The sequence below is a fragment of the Lissotriton vulgaris genome, chromosome 9, assembly GCF_964263255.1.
Source record: "Lissotriton vulgaris chromosome 9, aLisVul1.2, whole genome shotgun sequence".
Classification (NCBI taxonomy): domain Eukaryota; kingdom Metazoa; phylum Chordata; class Amphibia; order Caudata; family Salamandridae; genus Lissotriton; species Lissotriton vulgaris.
Window position 1 is genome coordinate 1126215732 of NC_141697.1, and position 17120 is coordinate 1126232851.

Below are 17120 nucleotides of genomic sequence, written 5' to 3' on the forward strand. Positions count from 1 at the left end.
ATCCGCCCAATCAGGGTCCTTCAAGTTTTTTCCAACTCCAGCAATATTCCAGGATAAAAATTTCAATTCAGGAATTAATGGTTTATTAGAAGGGTCACAGTTAGCTGTGGGCACTACTAGGGATGGTGTAGCAGTAGTAATTAAGTGTGTATTATTTATTTTGTTCTCAACATTGGATTCCACTGCCCTTATTGTACGAGTAGGAATTTCACCATGACGTTCCATCGGCATGACTGAAGTTCCTTCAGAACTAATTTGGTTATGAGGATTAGTTATCCCTGATCTATGAAGATCCTGCCCCACTCCCAATGTGCAATACAAATCATAGAGCATAGAAATACAGTTAGGCATGGTTTCCAGTCAGTCCACCGCGTCCAAACAGCTAAACCTATTGAACGTTGGGACCCCAGACCATGCATTAAGCTCTGCTTGTCTGGCTGTATTTGGTGCATAACCATGAAACAGATTAGGAGTGTTCCAACCAGGGCCTTGCTTTTGGATTCTGGGAGAAGGGTAAAAAAAAGAAAGGGGTCTAGCTGTAATAGGGAAAGTGTCTCCATAAGATTTCCATGCACAGATTTGTTCCGCACTATGCGGTTCCTCAAACGAGACAACTATACAGTCCCCCGGAACTGACTTAGTCATTTGTCCAACCCATGGTACCCTGCGTACCATCAGAATTTTGCTTCTCATGTGATTTGGAATCGGTTTATTTGAATTTAACCAATACATCACCTTGTTTTTTAGTGAAGCAAAGTTCTCTTCATTGTGATTTTGTAATTCGGGGACACCAGTGAGGACTATAACAAATGGGCTGGCATCTGGTGGCAAATCAATATATCCTCCCCTGAAGTTATTTTTGGGGTACGCTGTCTGGTGGTTGTATGAGTCAGTTCTATGTGCTTGGGACCTATCGTGCGCGGGTTTCTTGGAGCCCTGATGGGGTCTGGTTATCTCCACTGGCTTCTGGGGGGCAGAAGATTTAGTGGCCAGAGGATTAGTTGTGGAGGCATTTGCTGGCTGTGATTTATTACTTTGAGCAGTCCCAGAAGGCTGAGATGCAGTGTTGTTTGCCAGTGGCCCATTCAGAACTATAGAAGTAGGTGCTGCTTGGGTGGTGGCTTTCAAGTTAGAATTTTTATTTTTGGCTACCCCTTCTTTTTGTTTTAGAACGCTAAATGGATTAGTATTTGGGGTAGCAGCCACTGGTAAAGTTTGAACATGTATGGGCCCGTCATTACCATTGCCATTAAGGCTTATACTTGCTAACGTAATAACCCTCTTCTCTACCTCAAGTAGTTGATTTTCAATACCAGCTAACCTGACTTCTAATGGCCTCAACAATACTTTAAGCGTTTCCCACACTATTTTCAAAAATTCTTCCCTGTCCCCTTGTGTAGAATACCTAGATGTAGAGATATTCTCACCCTCTTCTATTTGGGTATCCGTGCTTTGTACCGGGTTGGACAGCCCTGTATTGTCCGTGCTACATTGGTTAATAGGGGGAGTAGGATCAGTCCCTGTAGTTGTGCTAATGGTCGGCTGTTCAAGACCCCCCGAAAAAGTTTGATTTGATGCTACCTTGGCCTTCTTTCTAGCATAGACTGAAAGGTTTTTGCGTTTGCGTTTAGGTGGTGGTTTAGCATTATCACAAGTAACATTTGGGCCAGTTCCCCCCAGTACTATGACCCCCTGGTTGGATTCAATAGAGGGTTCAGGGGGTAAGGTGTTTTCTGGAACTATGCTAACAGTTACATCATTGCTGCTTACTTCTAGGATGTCAGCAGAAGCTGCCCCCTCATTGATAGAGTGTATTTCAGCCAAGGCGATTATGGGGACAGGGCCAGTAACGCGCTCTGGCGTTTTAGAGGTTGCAATATGACCCAAGGATGATTTCTTTTTCAGTGCCAGTTCTATTGACAATTTCCTAGCAGACTCCAGCTCTAAGGAAACTCTGTGCTGGAGCTTAGTGATCTTGTTATCTATAGACAGGCTTGTCCGTGTAATAAAATCATCAAGTGTCCCAGTAACCTTTTTGCCGTTTTTTGTGGTTTTGCTTCGTGTGGCTCGAACAGACATGTTGAAGGATTCTAATGTTGCCCTTAAGAAATTAAAATATAGACAAGTTTTGCTACGTGTTGGATAAACCACAACCAAGGGGGATGGCCCGGTCCGGTCTTATTCGGTCTGGAACGGCCTGAAACGGCCCAGTCTTTGCCCCGTCTTCGCCCACGCTGCGTCCCGCGCTGCGGGAGTTAAAGGAACTTAAATAGGGGCGTGGAGGGCGGGGGGCGGGCCGGCAGGGAGAGCGGACCGGAACGGTCTTGCAGGGACTTCTGGGTATTGAAGTCCCCGCACGCTCGCAGCCCCGCTGGTTGCACACGCCCAGTACCGCCTGTTAGCCTCTCAGAACCCGGACTCCTCTCCACGCTATTTCAGCCCCGCCACACACAGCGAAGCGGCACCCGCGGAGCGGGTGCGGCAAGATGTTGAAAGAAGCGCTGCTGTGACGCGCTGGTGATTGTGCAGTCCTCCGTCAGTGCAACTCTGTAGCAAGGTAAAGATGGCCCACTCGCTTGGCCGCTGGAACGCCCTTTTCAGGTCTCAGGGGGGCGGGGGGCGGGCCAGCAGGGAGAGCGGACCGGAACGGTCTTGCAGGGACTTCTGGGTATTGAAGTCCCCGCACGCTCGCAGCACCGCTGGTTGCACACGCCCAGTACCGCCTGTTAGCCTCTCAGAACCCGGACTCCTCTCCATGCTATTTCAGCCCCGCCACACACAGCGAAGCGGCACCCGCGGAGCGGGTGCGGCAAGATGTTGAAAGAAGCGCTGCTGTGACGCGCTGGTGATTGTGCAGTCCTCCGTCAGTGCAACTCTGTAGCAAGGTAAAGATGACCCACTCGCTTGGCCGCTGGAACGCCCTTTTCAGGTCTCAGGGGGGCGGGGGGCGGGCCGGCAGGGAGAGCGGACCGGAACGGTCTTGCAGGGACTTCTGGGTATTGAAGTCCCCGCACGCTCGCAGCCCCGCTGGTTGCACACGCCCAGTACCGCCTGTTAGCCTCTCAGAACCCGGACTCCTCTCCACGCTATTTCAGCCCCGCCAAACACAGCGAAGCGGCACCCGCGGAGCGGGTGCGGCAAGATGTTGAAAGAAGCGCTGCTGTGATGCGCTGGTGATTGTGCAGTCCTCCATCAGTGCAACTCTGTAGCAAGGTAATGATAAGCTTAATAATGTAACACACACCAAACCTGGCCTACCTGGCAATTGTATGCAGTAATCCTAAAGAGGGGGTTCTGTAATTAAAATAAAATGAGAAAAGAGAAAAGAAACAACAACAAAATTCTCCACCCTTAGGGGCTTTACGTCTGTCAAGGTATTAGCAGTTCAATGTCTCCAAAATTAAACTGTATGTACATACACGTTGCTAACAAACCCTAAAGTACAGATTCTGGATTTCTGCTGTTAAAACCTCTGCTGAGATTTCTATAATTATTCTTTATAATGATTCAGCCTTCATAAGATTGCAGGAAAGATCAGTTGTGCTCAGGTGTAATTAGTCTTATAGGAAATAACAAGTTCCAAAAGTTCGTTTTCTGATTAACAATCGTTTTTTCCAGTCATAGATGAGTTCTAGCAGCTAGATTCATGAAGCATTTTTGCGGGCGCAAACGGTGCGAATCGCAGAATTCGGCTGTTTGCACCCGCAAAAATGGCATTTGAAATTCATCATTGGGTCATGTACTCGCAATTTGAGAAATCCCAAAAAATTGCGATTTCCCAAATTGCGATCGCATTTAAGGAATCTCAATTTGAGATTCCTTAAATGCTATTAATGACCCAATAAAAATTTGTGAATTCGCTATTGTTTCCCGCTATTTACCGCGAAGTCAGACTTCGTGGTAAATAGCGAAAACTGAGAAAAATGCACTTTTGTGCATTTTTCTCAGTTGTACGTTACACACACACATGTCCTTTGGACATGTGTGTGCGCAACATGAGTCTAATTTGCATTTCAGGGGTGCTACAGGGTGTCCTGTGGACACCCCTAACACCCTTGAAATCGCATCCTTATTTGCGATTAGCAAATTGCTAATCGCAAATAAGGAATAACTCCCCATTCATTTCTATGGGCCTTTAGGCCCATAGGATTGAATGGGGAGTTATTCCTTATTTGCGATTAGCAATTTGCTAATCGCAAATAAGGAATGTGTAGGAATCGCAATTTCTTTTGCGATTCCTACATGAATCCCGTTTTGCGAGTCTGTAATAGCGATTCCTTATTATTCGCTATTACAGACTCGCAAAACATGCCGATGATGAATCGGGCTGTAGGTCTTTTAGGAAAAAAGAACGGCAACAAAATTGTCTTTACCAATGCTTTCCTTTGAGTCCGGAGTTGCTTGGTAACCAATTCTCTTACTTGTTTTTCAGGAAGTCGGGACGCCGGTGCTCCTCGAAGGATGAGGGAGGAAAGGATCAAGGAGGGAAAGAGGTGAGTGCACGAAGGTACGGGACCGGTACTGGTAATGGAAAGGCATGCAGTATTTGGCTTTGGGGGGTAGGGGGTACACTTGGAGGGGTATCCCCCTACAGTGGCAGGCACAAGGTTGCAGGCACTGCACGGTGCCTGTTACGTTGTGCATGCGAAGGGGTAATATTTAGTATTCCTACTCCAGTGTATGCATCAGTAAAGAAAGTTTTGGATTGCAGAGGGGTAAAATGTACTATTCGCACTTCAGCCAGTGCAATAGTAGGGAAAGAGTTGGATTACGGAGGGGTAAACTTTACTATTCCCACAACACTTACAGCACCAATAGGTAAAAAGTTGGATTGTGGAGGGGTGAAACTTACTATTCCAACTCCAGTCAGTGCAACAGTAGGGAAAATGTTGGATTTTGGAGGGGTAAAAGTGACCATTACCTCGCCAGTCCGTGCAACCCCTATACCCCTACAAAACCTACAAACAGCACCTAAAGCTTATCAAAAAAATTAATTTCACAATTAACATACTTAATTATCAATTACATAATTAATAATAATTTAAAAATAGATATTATTAATTAAAATTAATTTACTTTCCACCCTATACCCCTACAAAATCCACAACCCGCCCATAATCCTTACTTTAAAAATATCATTGCACAATTAACATATGTATCAATTAGGTAATTAATATTAATATTAAATATAATTCATTTACTTCTCACCCTATACCCCTACAAAACTCACAATTCACACCAGAAATGTAAGTTTAATCAATATTAAGTACACAATTAACATAAATAGTTATCAATTTAGTATTTATTTTCAATTAAACATTTATTAATTATTTAGAATTATTTTACTTCTTACCCTATAACCCTATAAAATCCACTACCCGCACCCAAAATTTAATGTACAAAAAAATGAAGTACAGAATTAACATAATTAATTATTAAGGCTCCCAGTTTTTCATGTTTACAGATAAATGCAGACAGAAAAAAAAAATTCTGTCTGTATTTCTTCTTAAAGCAGGAAAAATACAGAAAATTATGCTTCTTGAGGGAGACTCTCCATGCTCTCTTTCCTGCTTACCAGGACAAAAGCTGAGCAGATAGACAGCATTGGAAGATAAAGACCGGTTCAGATTTCCCTAAATACAGGCATATGTTAACATATATGTGTATTACAATGCTAATATTTACCTGTGGATGTAATGTTTCGCTATATTTGGCTGCTTAATTTGCTAAAATTCAAAAGATAGCAAAGTATATATGTATGTTTATCAGTTACATGCCTGTGAAAATATACCATTTTACAACTCCACTTATTTTCAAAACCCAAAATAAATATGCATAAATACCTATAAGATGGCCCAAAAATAAATATGGATAAATACAGACGGAAATTTAAAAAAAGAAAATTCCATAAAACCGGGAGCCCCATTATTAATCAATTAATTGATCAATCTTAAAAATGAATTATACTCCATTTACTTCCGCCTCCTGTTCCCCTTTAAATCCGCACAACCGGCTGCGGTTCTAAAATTCACAAAAATGTATTACAATGAATATATTAACTACTAAAAATGTAGCGATTATATTAAAAAAAAGCAATAATTACACAAACCATTTCTAACAAATACATATAAAATATATATTAAAATACATAACAATTAAAAAACAATATTATAAACAACTATGACCCTGATTACGATGTCGGGAAGGCTACACCGTATCGGTCTGGAACCGCCTGACCTTAGGTCGGCTGTTCTGACCGCCTGATTTGCTGAAACATCCATTCTACAATGGGAGCTTGTGCGGTTGGCGGAATAGGCCTGCAGCACAAACTTCCATTGCAAAATGGATGTTTGCAAACATCACTTCACCATGTGGGGGGCACCGCACAAAGTGCAGAGATGTTGAGGGTTCCCCTTCCCCCCGGCCCAATGAGGTGAGCCGGGGGGAAGGGGACCCTGCTAGGGCCCCCAAAGACAGTTTTCGATAGACTTTCCATGTCAGAAAGGCCGATAAGGAAAGGCTGTCGGAAACTGCCATCATAATTCAACGGCGGAGGCGAGCCTGGCTCTTCCATCATTAGGGGATTATGGTGTGTTCCAATGCACTGACAGTCCCTCCACCCGATGCCTCTGCCCGCCGCATCGTAGTGCGGCAGGCAGACCGCAGTGCAGATGTAGATGGGTCCGACACCAAAGTGCTGTTGATGTCTGACCCACCAATATCATAATCATCCCCTATATTTTTGTTAACAATATTAATGATTTCAATATTTGCAAAATAAATATTACTTACCTTAAAATCGATATTCCTGACAACTATATTTTTGTAGACGATATTTCTATATCACATTATTTTAGAAATAATATTTTGGCATTACTATATTTTTCTTTTGGTATTTTGTCAGAATACCAGAAGGAAGATGTCCTTCAGCTCCGTTCCAAGTTATCTAATTGTTATGTTACTTAGGGTTGAAAAGTACAAAATAGGTAGGACCCACACCGTTCTAAAAATTGTTAAGAAAAGAAAAATGATATAGTATATAAATGCCAAAATGGATGGTGCATCTGCATTCTTCTCGGAAAGTCCGCCTTGGGTGCAGGCCTGAACTAGTCCATTAAGCATGAGTGTTATGAGGCTTTTGAGCAGAAAAAGACAAGCCTTTGCAATGCAAAATAGTAAATGTGAATATTGAAGGGTCAAGATAAGTGTCATGGTGGGTGAGGATCAAGAGGGCAAAGCATTGGCTGATGCAGCAGTCTGCGCTTAACTGAGAAGTGAGAACAATCTCATATCACCAATCCCAGACAATTAGGTGCATGTACCTGGCTGATCAATCTCACAAATGTCAATACCATTTAGCTGTGTTCACCCATCATGTGACATGTGTCTGGTGCCAGTCCCCCAGACCACAACTATTTAATTAGAGTTTGACATTGAAGCCAAAGTGCTGCATTTTCATAATCAATGTTCCTCTCGCCAATCCACAGGAGGAGGTCTATTTGGGTCATGTTGGTTCCCACTGAAGTAGATAGCCACTATTCCAATCCTAAATTCCTTCTTTTGGCTATTGTGGTAGTCCCGTCCTGACTCCCAACCCGATGAGATAGACCAGTAGTGTTGATGAACAAAAAAAGTAAAAGAATTTGAAAGTTTTGTGTAGTTTTGGTAATTAAACTGACTGGTGTTGTAAGAACTTGTAACACAAAAGGACTATGTAAGTAATCATAATGAAATGTGAAATCAAGTCAAGCATTCAGAAAGAATCATCCCCCATGCCCCAAACATATTAAATCAAGTTCAAAATTTAGTTACAACGCCCTCTCGCCACTATATGAATCATCAATCAGTCAATAATATTCATTGGTGTAATAGTTACCTGTTCCAAGCATGGTATCATTTGCCTATTGTATCTCTTTTTCTATTTTCTATTGAAGTGATACATTCAAGGGCGGTCTTGTATAATGATCTTCACTGGCAGTCCAGCTAGAGAATGAAAAAAAGAAGGCTTGGCTGGGAGAAATTGTCATCATATCCTTTAGTGAATGGAGGCTTCTTGTGTGCTCACTGGTTCACTCCATACATGTCAAATGGAGCAGCATAAGCCAGACACCAAAAATATAAATGTTCTTCTATATATGTTTTTGAAAGCAGTTTAATGATAATATAAGTTCTGTAGTTGGCCTACTTAGTCAGGGAAGTATAGTTTGTTGTCAGACTCAGGGGGTTTGCCCAGAAGATCCTCAGCTAGCACACTAGAGTCTGACCAAAATCCCTTTCCTCCTTTTTCAGGAATAGTGTACTTTTATGGGATGAAGTGTTCATTCATCGTACTCATGATCAATCTCTCCATCTTTTGAGCCAAGAGACGGGTCCTTCTGACTGTGACAACTGTGCCAGCTGCACTGAACACACACTCAGAGGACACTGTGACTAAAGGACAAGCCAGGTCTTTATTGAAAACCTGATGAGGTCTGGCCATTGTCACATCTACCACACCAATAGATCAATGTGTTTTAATCAATGTAGACTTATTTTGGGTCATCCTGATAGTCGTACACCATCCCACCAGCATGGTCATTGGGGCTGCCACTTGCTCAACCTCTGTTGCCTTTGCCTCTGCATTTGACTTAATCCATGTCACTCAAAACCAGACAGGGTTTGGTCGGACTCTTCTATTGCTGGTGTTGCTGGCAGTCATGGTGTTGGCTGTGAGAAAACTGCAAAAAACACAGTTGATGGACAGAATGCAGAACAATGTCTTACATTCACCCCAGTCCAAAGCTCTGGGCCTAAATCCATCGTTTTTTTGCTCTCCACACCACCCTAGGTCAGACACTGACTATATTAAAATCAGCCTTGACCCTGTGCCTCATGGGAACAGTCCAGTCCGAACTACCAAGCCATGTATTTCTTAGACCAGAATCAAGCATCCAAGGACCGGTTTCTGGCTATCAGCCTTCTTCAGCCTGAATAGCTTGACTCCAGTGATGTGGAGAGCCTGGGACTCACGTCTGAGCATACCCAGCCCACTCGGGGTGAAAATTGCAAAAAACACAGTTGATGGACAGAATGCAGAACAATGTCTTACATTCACCCCAGTATAAAGATCTGGGCCTAAATCCATCGTTTTTCTGCTCTCCACACCATCCTAGGTCAGACACTGGCTATATTCAAATCAGCCTTGACCCTGTGCCTCATGGGAACAGTCCAGTCCGAACTACCAAGCCATGTCTTTCTTAGACCGGAATCAAGCATCCAAGGACCGGTTTCTGGCTATCAGCCTTCTTCAGCCTGAATAGCTTGACTCCAGTGATGTGGAGAGCCTGGGACTCACGTCTGAGCATACCCAGCCCACTCGGGGTGAAAATTGCAAAAAACACAGTTGATGGACAGAATGCAGAACAATGTCTTACATTCACCCCAGTACAAAGATCTGGGCCTAAATCCATCGTTTTTTTCCTCTCCACGCCACCCTAGGTCAGACACTGGCTATATGCAAATCAGCCTTGACCCTGTGCCTCATGGGAACAGTCCAGCCCGTACTACCAAGCCATGTCTTTCCTAAACGGGAATCAAGCTTTCAAGGAGTGGTTTCTGGCTATCAGCTTTCTTCAGCCTGGATAGCTTGACTCCAGTGATGTGGAGAGCCTGGGACTCACGTCTGAGCATACCCAGCCCACTCGGGGTGAAAATTGCAAAAAACACAGTTGATGGACAGAATGCAGAACAATGTCTTACATTCACCCCAGTACAAAGATCTGGTCCTAAATCCATTGTTTTTTTGTTCTCCACACCACCCTAGGTCAGACACTGGCTATATGCAAATCAGCCTTGACCCTGTGCCTCATGGGAACAGTCCAGCCCGAACTACCAAGCCATGTCTTTCCTAGACCGGAATCAAGCATCCAAAGACCGGTTTCTGGCTATCAGCCTTCTTCAGCCTGGATAACTTGACTCCAGTGATGTGGAGAGCCTGGGACTCACGTCTGAGCATACCCAGCCCACTCCGGGTGAAAATTGCAAAAAACACAGTTGATGGACAGAATGCAGAACAATGTCTTACATTCACCCCAGTACAAAGATCTGGGCCTCAATCCATCGTTTTTCTGCTCTCCACACCACCCTAGGTCAGACACTGGCTATATGCAAATCAGCCTTGACCCTGTGCCTCATGGGAACAGTCCAGCCCGAACTACCAAGCCATGTCTTTCCTAGACCGGAATCAAGCATCCAAGGACCGGTTTTTGGCTATCAGCCTTCTTCAGCCTGGATAGCTTGACTCCAGTGATGTGGAGAGCCTGGGACTCACGTCTGAGCATACCCAGCCCACTCGGGGTGAAAATTGCAAAAAACACAGTTGATGGACAGAATGCAGAACAATGTCTTACATTCACCCCAGTACAAAGATCTGGGCCTAAATCCATCGTTTTTTTGCTCTGCACGCCACCCTAGGTCAGACACTGGCTATATGCAAATCAGCCTTGACCCTGTGCCTCATGGGAACAGTCAAGCCCGTACTACCAAGCCATGTCTTTCCTAAATCGGAATCAAGCATCCAAGGACCGGTTTCTGGCTATCAGCCTTCTTCAGCCTGGATAGTTTGACTCCAGTGATGTGGAGAGCCTGGGACTCACGTCTGAGCATACCCAGCCCACTCGGGGTGAAAATTGCAAAAAACACAGTTGATGGACAGAATGCAGAACAATGTCTTACATTCACCCCAGTACAAAGATCTGGGCCTAAATCCATTGTTTTTTTGTTCTCCACACCACACTAGGTCAGACACTGGCTATATGCAAATCAGCCTTGACCCTGTGCCTCATGGGAACAGTCCAGCCCGAACTACCAAGCCATGTCTTTCCTAGACCGGAATCAAGCATCCAAGGATCGGTTTCTGGCTATCAGCCTTCTTCAGCCTGGATAGCTTGACTCCAGTGATGTGGAGAGCCTGGGACTCACGTCTGAGCATACCCAGCCCACTCGGGGTAAAAATTGCAAAAAACACAGTTGATGGACAGAATGCAGAACAATGTCTTACATTCACCCCAGTACAAAGATCTGGGCCTCAATCCATCGTTTTTCTGCTCTCCACACCACCCTAGGTCAGACACTGGCTATATGCAAATCAGCCTTGACCCTGTGCCTCATGGGAACAGTCCAGCCCAAACTACCAAGCCATGTCTTTCCTAGACCGGAATCAAGCATCCAAGGACCGGTTTTTGGCTATCAGCCTTCTTCAGCCTGGATAGCTTGACTCCAGTGATGTGGAGAGCCTGGGACTCACTTCTGAGCATACCCAGCCCACTCGGGGTGAAAATTGCAAAAAACACAGTTGATGGACAGAATGCAGAACAATGTCTTACATTCACCCCAGTACAAAGATCTGTGCATAAATCCATCGTTTTTTGCTCTCCACACCACCCTAGGTCAGACACTGGCTATATGCAAATCAGCCTTGACATTGTGTCTCATGGGAACAGTCCAGCCCGAACTACCAAGCCATGTCTTTCCTAGACCGGAATCAAGCATCCAAGGACCGGTTTCTGGCTATCAGCCTTCTTCAGCCTGGATAGCTTGACTCCAGTGATGTGGAGAGCCTGGGACTCACGTCTGAGCATACCCAGCCCACTCGGGGTGAAAATTGCAAAAAACACAGTTGATGGACAGAATGCAGAACAATGTCTTACATTCACCCCAGTACAAAGATCTGGGCCTAAATCCATCGTTTTTTTCTTTCCACACCACCCTAGGTCACACACTGGCTATATGCAAATCAGCCTTGACCCTGTGCCTCATGGAAACAGTCCAGCCTGAACTACCAAGCCATGTCTTTCCTAGACCGGAATCAAGCATCCAAGGACCGGTTTCTGGATATCAGCCTTCTTCAGCCTGGATAGCTTGACTCCAGTGATGTGGAGAGCCTGGGACTCACGTCTGAGCATACCCAGCCCACTCGGGGTGAAAATTGCAAAAAACACAGTTGATGGACAGAATTGAGAACAATGTCTTACATTCACCCCAGTACAAAGATCTGGGCCTAAATCCATCGTGTTTTTGCTCTCCACACCACCCATGGTCAGACACTGGCTATATGCAAATGAGCCTTGACCCTGTGCCTCATGGGAACAGTCCAGCCCGAACTACCAAGCCATGTCTTTTCTAGACCGGAATGAAGCATCCAAGGACCGGTTTCTGGCTATCATCCTTCTTCAGCCTGGATAGCTTGACTCCAGTGATGTGGAGAGCCTGGGACTCACGTCTGAACATACCTAGCCCACTTGGGGTGAAAATTCCAAAAAACACAGTTGATGGACAGAATGCAGAACAATGTCTTACATTCACCCCAGTACAAAGATCTGGGCCTAAATCCATCGTATTTTTGCTCTCCACACCACCCTAGGTCAGACACTGGCTATATGCAAATCAGCCTTGACCCTGTGCCTCATGGGAACAGTCCAGCCTGAACTACCAAGCTATGTCTTTCATAGACCAGAATCAAGCATCCAAGGAACGGTTTCTGGCTATCAGCCTTCTTCAGCCTGGATAGCTTGACTCCAGTGATGTGGAGAGCCTGGGACTGTAGCTTCCGTAGCGTCTCTGTTCTCAGGGTCCAAGCCATTTAAACACCTTGCTGTTTAACTCTTCAAAGATGTTTACAGCTGTATGGGACTGCTCCATGTTGGTGTTCTTAAACTTTTCTTCAGTGCTAAGACCTTCAGAATGCTGTTGGCTAACCCCCGCAAAAGAGATCCAGTATGCAGTGATACACATGTAATCAGTTGCTTAACAACTGGTTGACATGTCTGTCGTCAGGTGGATAGGCTAAACAGGACTCTGTTCCATGGCTTGGCCAACCAATTGCGGCACATCATGAAGGAGTGTTGGAGCAGCAACTCTGGCAAAATATTTCCATCTGGGAACCTTCCATTTCGGGCAGATGGCAACCACAATTTTTAGAAATCCCACTCCTTCCACAAAAGGAAAAGAAAGGAGGTCCAGCACTAATGTTTTAGCCTGTTCCCTGTTGTACCATCAAGCCATTGGGTGGTTGTGTTCATAGGGCCCCCTAGCTAAACATGCCCATATTAGTAGCTTGGATATTTTTTTTGTGGTGCCACTGACACAGGCTATTTACAGTTCAAAACATGATGTGGAAGACTCAATGTTCGTCTTGAAGCAGGAATAACTGTATGTGGCTGTGTCTGCATCTGAGTCTTGTGCCATTTGGAGGTTGGTTATGCGAGAGATGCTGGCACACTACAGGGGAAACTAATTGCAGCAAGTCTACTTTATGTAATGCCATCATCCTCTTTTTCCTCATGACCACCTTCTTTTTCTATCACTGTGAACTGAGCTGCTTCCCCTCTCTCATCACCACCACCACCAGCTATCTTTTTGAAGTGTTCTTCCAAGTGGATTGAGTGCTGTTTTTTCAGATGGGACATTTGGTCTCCAGTACTATAGTGCAAACCTGATTTACCATGATGAACACTTGCATGGTAAATGGAGCCTATTGCAATGTTATCCTCCTCCTTGCTATTTGAAAAGAAATCTCAAACTGGGGAGGATAACTTTTTAGTATGGCAATGCCTGGAGAACTGGAAGTAGGTGGGTGTGTTATTTGCCTCTCTGAGGGTGTACTTCAACTGTGGTAGCAGTGGTGGTGCATCCATTAGGGCGCTGAGGCATTGACCCACAAGTAATTTATGGCCCCTAAAGAATGGTAATAATAGTAATAATAATTATTACCTCCCGAGTCCCTGGCCGCATCTGGCTCATGAGGCACTGGAGGCAGTCATTTACAGTTTTAGCAGACAGGCAGGGGGTGGGGCGGGGCAGCCAGCAGGTTGACTCTGGTGTCATGCTGACTGACATGTCATTGTTTGACTCAGCACTGCAGGAGGCCAGGGGGTGGTCTGGCTAGCGGCTGCGCATTAGGAGAGTGAGTGTTAATCAACGCCACAGCCCTCGGTCTCCTAATGGGCGGCGAGTATCCCTGCTAAGCTAATCCTAGCGCTGCTGGAGCAGCGCCTGTATTGGCTGAGAGGGGTTGCCACACTGCCCCAGCGGCTTCTCACATCCGGAGCGCACATGAGGTGGGGTGGTCTCTAAAGGCAGAGCTCCCCTGCAACAGGGCCTCGGAGGCGCTACTGCAGACCAGGACCTTCAATCAAAACCTGCCCTCTTATTATCAGCTGCCACTTGGGGACACAACACTTCTCGCAACAGAGTTGGGCCCCTCTGTTTGTCCTGGGTCTGCGTCAGATGAAGATAGATTTTCACAAGACCTATATTTCAGCACCCAGTTTGTTGAAACAGATCCTCCTGAACCTATCTGATATTGAGGATGAAATGCGAAGGCGTGCCCCTCTTGGTGCGCTTTTCCGAAGATGAAGAGTTTAATGTGCAAGGTTTGGAGCTTGGACATCTGTGCAAAAGAATATGCATACCTCAAAGGTATTGTTCTTTAATCCAGGTAGGAGCACCCGAAAAATTTATAGTGCAAAGCAGGTGCTTACCTGAACAAATAATTGTACTGCTAATGCTTCTATAGAGGCTTTGCTCACATCATAAAAACACTTCTAATGTTTCATACACAATTTACATATTGACACAAAAAGAGAAGCATATTACATCTAAAATATGTTTATTTTGCAACAAGACTGTAGATATAATGTAACACGAATGCCTGGATCCTAAATGAATGCTACAAAAATATTTATTTGACATCAAATACAAGTCGAGGGTGGGCCATTACGCTAGTATACGTGGTAACATAGTGTATTGGTTTAAACACCTGCTGCTGGTATGTTTATTCCCTACACAGCCCTTCATTCTTCTGAGGATGATAATCAGTGTATCATTCAGTTGTATTAAAATACAGTCACATATGTAAATGCTTTTAAACTGCGCACCTAAGGTTGATATGGGTGTATAGTAACACCCAAAAAACAGCAATAATGATTTTGAGTTGAATGTTTTCCTACCTATTTGTTGCCAGTGACAGCAAAATACTTGCTTCCCTATACAGGACAAGTAGTGTCTGCATAAGCTGGGGGATACCTGATCTGTGCAGGGCTTTAAGTGGGATGAAAAAACTGGGGGGGTCTCTTGTAGGGGCAGCCGATGTAATTTTGAGCATGGCTTAAAACTGTTAAGCTAGAAATCTGTACTTAGCATAGTGTGCTGCCCCACTGGTAATGTGCTTCTTCTGTCATTGCCTCCAGATATATAATACCATTGACATTAAACCTACAACCTGCCAGGACAATAGGCTTTGTCAATGGTTGTAGGTTGCAACATTTGCATTATTATGTACAATGAAAATATAGGTGGTTTAGAGATGTGTTACAGGTGAGAAATACTTAGAGGACCTGTTTCTGTTGGTTGTACATGCTTGGCTTGGGGGTCATTTTACAAGCAGACCAGTTTGAGGATTGGGCACATTTTTGATTTGATTCTAATGTTTTCTTCACACTTGTGCTTCAAAATGCTATATTTGGATCCCCCTTTTTTCAACAATTTGCAGTAAATATGTGGTGTAAAACCCACCATTTGAATCTGTTTTTTTTTAAATGTTCTTGCTCGAAGAAAACCCCCCCACACCCTCCTTTTGCAGTTCGGGCTCGCTCACTTCTCTCACTCGCTTATTACTTTAGGTTACAACATTGTTCGCCCACCTCTTTCAAAATCCACCAGCTGCCACTATGTGGTAGTGGTGGATGCAGGAATTGATGGGGGTCTTACAAATATGCAAGCCATTCATCATGCTGGAACCATATCACTCTGAGATGGTTAAATAGGAGCGGACAGCTCTTTGTCCTCTGAGTCATCCTCCGCACTGACAATCACTGGCTTGTCATCACAGTCACTTTCCATAATTCGAAGGCTTTCAGGAACTTTTATTTTCCTTTTGTCTCTCGTGATGGGTCTCGGACCCGGTCAGGGTCCTATCCATGTCCATATTATCAGAAGGGAGCTTGGAGAAAATGGTGGAGTATACTATCTTTTTCGTGCTGTAGATCATGAAACCAGTGGTTGAAGATCAACATCTTGCTCAGCAGGATGCTAAACATCCTGTTCTGCTCCTACTTCAGGAAGAACCGTTGGTGGCTATGGCTCCTGTTGGCCACTTGCATACACTAATTGGGTACTTTGCAGCTGAGACAAATCCAGTTCATACTCACTGCTCATCGCCATGACTGCTGTGACTGCATCTCTGAGAGACATGGGGTTAGGGTGCTGCAGTTGATGCTGGAGTACTTCTTCCCGGCTTTTGCTGCCAAGAGGAGGGTGTGGAAGATACAGCAATTTTCCTAAAAATGGTTGAGGGTGGCCCGCCAGTGTTGTCGATTTTCTTCTCCTCCACACTTGCCACGAACACTTTTCTTTTAGGGCCATCTTCAAGTTCTTATTTCTGGCATTTGCCACATAGCTGCACAAGTGGAAGCAGAGGAGGACTCATTGGTGACACTGTCGACCTTCTGTTTGGCATTACTGTGTGTGATGCAGGGGGGCAGGGAAAAATATAATAATTCTTCACAAAATGATTGCTGGTGTGCAGTGCACTTATAGTCTATGAGGCCCTTATGGCAGGCAGGAGCTGCTGGGGAAAATACAAAAATTCTTAAAAACAATATTGCTGGTGTGCGCCTATGAGGCAGGGGATGCAGTGAAAAATCAAATATTTGAAAAAGAATTACTGTTGTCTCCCTCTGGACTATGAAAAATCCTATGTGAGGCAAGCAAGCACAGTGAAAATGGAAAAAATGGCTAAAAAACACTCATCCTCAAGCACATTAAACTCATGTTAGGGGAATAAATTAATATAAAAACAAACGGCATAAGCATCTTCTATCAATGGATTTGAAAAGTGAAAGAAAAAAATGTAACACACTGACTATGCAAAATGTCCACCGGCCACATGCTCAGAGCAACAAGCAAGAAGGCATGGACAACAGAGAACACATGGAGGCCTGCAGCAAAAGCACACCGGCTACCCAAAATGCTGTCCTGCCACAAGGTCAACAAGGCTGAAGGCACGGACAGCAAAGAACACATGGAGGCCTATGGCATAATGACACTGGATACACAAAATGGCTACCCTACCATATGGCCAC